This window comes from Capra hircus, chromosome 3 (genome assembly GCF_001704415.2).
Source record: "Capra hircus breed San Clemente chromosome 3, ASM170441v1, whole genome shotgun sequence".
Taxonomy (NCBI): domain Eukaryota; kingdom Metazoa; phylum Chordata; class Mammalia; order Artiodactyla; family Bovidae; genus Capra; species Capra hircus.
Window position 1 is genome coordinate 72,331,096 of NC_030810.1, and position 6,000 is coordinate 72,337,095.

Genomic DNA, 6,000 nt, shown 5'->3' on the forward strand with positions numbered 1-6,000 from the left:
TTCCTTGTATTAGGAATTGGGTCTTCCCCGGTGGCTCAGATGGTAAAGAATCTGCCCGCAATGTGGGAGACCCCAGTTCAATCCCTGGGTCAGGAAGATCCCCTGGAAAAGTAAATGGCTACCCACTCCAATATTCTTGCCTGGAGTGTTCTCTTCCATGTAACTTGCATGGACAGAAGGTACAATCCATGGGGTCTCACCTTTTTGGTCTTGAGTTAGTATGATGGAGAGGAAGACTAATTAGATTTATTGGCTTGAATTCTCATTTTTTAAAAAGCAAACTCTGTGATTATTTCATGTATCTGTGAGTTTGGGGTCATTATTTCCAGTGAGCACTGGAATGTGTATGGAAAAATCAGTGTAACATCCAAAAAGTAATCATTAAAAAGTATGACTAGTACCTTACTGCACTTTAGGAACTTCATGGATTTTAAAAAGTGGATTGAAAAAACTTAGATTAAAAATGTAAATTAGTTATTACATTGCTAATAGTGACTCTTTGTGACTCCATGGACTGTAGCCCGCCAGGTCCCTCTGTCCATGGGATTCTCCAGGCAAGAATACTGGAGTGGGTAGCCTTTCCCTTCTTCAGGGGATCATCCTGACCCAGGGACTGAACCCAGATCTCCTGCATTGCAGGCAGATTCTTTACCGTCTGAGCCACCAGGGAAGCCCAAATTAGCTATATCCTCCAGTAAATTAGGAAACACGTTCCTCTGATAATAATACTGTTTATTTGGGACTAAAATACCCCTTAGTATACCAGGTCATGACCCATCCAGTCACAGTTGAATACCATTTGGGGACACTTAGAACTCTACCAAAGAATTCAAAGCCACAGCTGGGGATCCAAACACAATGCACAGGTGATCTCAGTAAAAGAAGTCTTGGCATGCAGAAGGTGCTCAGTAAATATTTACTGATAGAATAAAACTGAGGACACTGCTAAAGGCATGTGGGGGATAAGTTTTGTGATGCCAACTCTACAGCACTGCAAAAGTAGACAACTACTCATGTAGTAGACCACAGCATAGAGGACATTTGGGCTTGAACTATGTATCCTACGTTAGCTCAGCCTCTGCTACCAACATGTGTCTGTAGACAAGTTATTTCACCTCTGAAGGCCTCATTTTCCTCTCTGTAAAAAGGAAGAGGTTGTCCATGGTTTGTAATGTGCGGCTTTCTTCTTCAAACTGCCTCTTCTGGAGAATTCTAATATACATGTAGGTAGAAGTGGAACTTCTTGGGTTGGATCAGGGAAGGAAGCCTGGAGCCCCACCTGCTGTGCTGCCTCCAGGACCCCCACTGCACACAGTTTGAAAGCAAGTGGACCTAATAACCTGTGAGGTCCTGTCCAGCTGGGACATTTGCAGGCAGTATTAATTATCAGTGTTACAGGGAGAGTGTAGAGGCCAGTGGAGGATATTGGAGGACAGATTTTCAGAAGTACTTCTTCAGCCTGTCATCATCTCTCTTCAACCTATCCTGGCTCCAGAGTCTCTAGTTCACTTGGTGACCTCAGTCCGCGCCTCCTACACCTGAACCCTGGGAGTGATGCAGGCTGCCTTCTCACTGCTCAGAGCCAGTACGTCATTCACTGCCCTTTGTTGGGGCCTCTAACTGTTTCTGACACTTTGCTCTCCAACCTCATTTCCACCTCCAGGATTCAGGGAAAGCTATGGTTTTTTCCAAAGTAATGTATGGATGTGAGAGTTGGATCATAAAGAAGGCTGAGCGACTGAGTGACTGAACTGAACTGATCCTCTTTCTCAAGAGTAATTACAATAAATCCCTGATCAGTCTCATTCTTCTCCCAGCTACATCACTCCTTAAATAAGTCCTTTCATTGTTCCCTGTGGCCTATAGGACTGTTCCACCCTCCTTAGAAGGACAGACAGTCTCTCCATGGCTGCCTTTACCCTCCTCCGCAACCTCTACACTGTCATTCACCATCTTGTACTTTATGCTCTGGCAATACCAAGCTGCCCAAGTGCTTTGGATATACTATGGAGTTTTGCACTTTCACCCCTTGGATCAGAGTGATTCTCCTCCATAATTGGCCTCTCACCCTCTTTTCTATAGTTAATTTTTAATATTTCTGTAAGACTTCATGCAAAGGCCCTTCCTATAGGAAACCAGCCAAGTGCCCCACTGTGTCTTTTAGGACTCTGCATGTTGCGCAGATGATACCACATTAATGGCAGAAAACTAAGAGGAACAAAAGAGCCTCCTGATGAAGGTGAAGGAGGAGAGTGAAAAAGCTGGCTTAAAACTCAACATTCCAAAAACTAAGATCGTGGCATCTGGTCCCATCACTTCATGGCAATTAATGGGGAAAAAGTGGAAACAGTCACAGATTTCATTCTCTTGGGTGCCAAAATCATTGCAGACACTGACTGCAGCCACAAAATTAAAAGATGCTTGTTCCTTGGAAGAATAGCTATGACAAACCTAGAAAGCAGAGACGTCACTTTGCCAACAAAGGTCTGTATAGTCAAAGCTATGGTTTTTCCAGTAGTCATATATAGATGTGAGAGCTGGACCATAAAGAAAACTGAGCACCTTCGAACTGAGGTGGTGGAGAAGACTCTTGAGAGTCCCTTGGACTGAAAGGAGATCAAACCAGTTAATCCTAAAGGAAATCAACCCTGAACATTTGTTGGGAGGATTGATGCTGAAGCTCCAATACTTTGCCCACCTGATGCAAAGAACTGACTCATTGGAAAAGACCCTGATGATGGGAAAGATTGAAGGCAGGAGGAGAAGGAGATGACAGAGGATGAGATGGTTGGATGGCATCACCGACTCGATGCACATGAATTTGAGCAAGCTCTGGGAGTCGGTGATGGACAGGGAAGCCTGGTGTGCTGCAGTCCACGGGGCTACAAAGAGTCGGACATGACTGAGTGACTGAACTGTACTGAGCTGAAGTGATTTATCATGGGGTAATCTCTAGTCTCAACACTTTAGCTCCCTGAATCAGTTTCACTTGAGATCAGTCAAGAGCTCCAAGTGAAGCTCATGGACAAGTCAAGAGCTAATGTGAAGTACAATATTTTCAATATTTAAAAATCAATTTTTCATATAAATTAATATTTATTCTATTCTCATATTTATCATAGAGCTATTTTAAGCTTTAAAGATACTATTTGTTTTTCCTGTTAATAAACTGCATTGTTTAGGAAGAGAAAATCTAAATATACAGGTGAAAGATGTTGAATAAATTTATGCAAGTAAACCTTTGGGTCTTTGAGGGTAATTTTCAGTTGTTCATTTGTCCTAACATGAGCCTCAGGGGGTGAATGCTCACCAGGTCCCCCAGCCCTGGTGTGCTTGAGAATCTCAGCCAGGCAAACAAACTTCTTCAGGATGTAGCTTTCCCTTGGCTTGCCATGAGGTGGCCATGAGGGCCACCTGAAACTGACATGGCGCCTTTTTATGAATTAGGAAAAGGCAATCTCTTTGCTCTGATGCAGCCCCAAAGGTACAGGGCTTTAGCAACTGAGCCATGCCTTTATGTTGAGAAAAAGGTGACTTTGCTCTAGGCAGATAGCTCTACGGAAAGGTAGCTGGATTTGAGCCTCTCTACCAGGCACCTTCATGAAGCACGGACTTATCCAGCCTATGCGAGGAGCCGCTGAGCTCCCCTTGGACCCTAAATGATGATCTGGGCTGCCAAATAAGCAGGGAAAGGAATACCGTGGTCTCTCTGAAGAGCATTTCTTGGGCTCCTTTGTAAATCCAGCTTGTGTTTTGACGGGGCCAATCTTGGGTGCTTCCTAAGCTCTGACCCAGAGAACTCCTTCCTTTGAATAGAATTGTCACTTTGTATAGCTTATTTTGCTAAGTGTGTAGCTTATTTTGTTAATCTGTCACAACAGGAGCCAAACAAAATGGTGATCACTGGCTTGCATGTGTGGAGCCTCTCCGTTTCTTGCACTCCGCAGTAAGCATTATTCACAAGCAGTTAATTATTGGTCTTCATGCATAAAATGAATGTGACATTGGAGACAGATGTTTATTATTTGTGACATACATATTTTTTTCAAAATTCCAGCTACTGAAATTGGCTGAAATTACCATCACAAAACACAGCATTTGTACATTCGGGGTCTTTTTGATCTCTGACCTGTGGTAACAGCGTGCAGATGTGGCAGTATCCACATGGATATACTTTTCTTTTTATTGACAGGATGGATGGAGTTTCTCTCACTGTGCTCAGGCTGAAACGACTGCTGAACTCCACCAGGGGCTGCTGTTGAACTTCTTAAAAAAAAATCCATGTTTTGGAGGAGAAGGGGGATGGTGTTGGATGGTGAGGGAAGGATGGAAATGGGGGAAGAGGAATAGGAAAAAAAAAAATCTTGGAAGAAAACCTGACATTTCTGTCTGAGGTGGAGCATGCTTTGTGATGCCACACATGGAATGTTTCGGAAGTGTCAGTAATAAATACTTCTCTCAGAAATCTTTATATTCTAAATCTCTGCATATCATACCCCAAGGAGAGTCGTACAAAGACATAGCTGTCAGGGTCTAATTTTGGATCTGAAAACTATGGCGGTTGTCAGGCATCTTTTCCCATGGGTGATATTTATCTTCTCTCACAAACAAACTGAGTGCAGGCTTTTTAATTAATTTCCAGTGTCTCCCGTGATAATTTCCCCCCTAATATATTAATACGATGATTTAAACCTTCATTCAGAGGCAGACTTTCAGATGAAAATCACTAAAGGCTTAGATGGTGTTTAGTATTATCAATAAGCTACATGTTCGTTGGTTTGTAAGGAATCAATAAAGTTGCCCTTTCTTCCATTTTTATTTTTAGAGGCATCAGTGGGATTTTATCTCTTTTAAGTATATTAAGGAAATCATGAGTGAGTTGATTTTGTAATTTTTCTTCTTTTGATTGGAGGCAGTACTTAGTCTGTTTCTCTTATTGCTTCTGGAAGACTTACTTTTAGAGAACTTCTCAATTTGATGATGAGGGAGTGAATTTTCTTCTTTACAGTATTCTCTTCAGAGAAACTTAATTTCTTTTTTATACAAAGGAACCAGAAATAGATCATTGAAGGGGTATATCCCTGAAATATACAAATCAGATGGGGATAGCAAGTGAATTCATCTATTCATTTCTTGTCCAATATCCCTCTTAATAGAAAATGTAGAATAAAAAGCATCACATCATAAAAATCCTAAGGACAGTAGTAAGTTGAAGTTAAATGCATGTTTCTTAAACAGCATATTTTTTAGATAAATAGGAGTAAAATTTGCTTCTTCCATAACTAAGAAGTCATGTGGGGCAGAATTTTATTTATTTTTGGTAATGCTTATATCTTTGTTTAATATTATTATACTCTTAGATTCAAGGTTGCCTCAAATTTCATGAAGATTTTTTTTCTCAATTCACCTTTAAGATATTTGATTACTGGGGTGATAGGTCAGACCTTGAAGAAATATTTGTCTTTCTCTGGAAAGGACATTCGAACACCATTGGAAAAATCATGGCAATAAAGGAAATTCTTAGAGTCTTATATGAGACTTTTAATTATTGGCAGTCAAAATATTAAATTCTTGGAAATGGGTGAAACTCCTTGTTCTTATAGGACTGGAGCTTACCTTTGTGACTTTTTTTTTTTTTTACATATGAGGATTTGTTTCTTGCCTTCTGTCTCCAAATCTCACCACCCATCATACACATGCTTTCCCCAGATCTATTAGAAACGTTTAATACCCAAATATCTATCTCATGAGAATGAAATTTTTAAGATGAGATCTCTCTGTTAATAATTTGTATTTTTTTCCTGCCTTGCAAGTTGCATGTAAGCACCACAGAAATCAACCTTTAAACACAGATTGATTCTGACAGCTTTTATTTTATGTGATTTCCAAGAACTGGTTCAGAAATGCTTCTTAATTGAAATAGTTCTCCTTTTTGGCTTTTATTTTATTGTCCTTTACTTCTTGACATCTTGTACATTAAATCAGAGGCTGTTTTAGAGA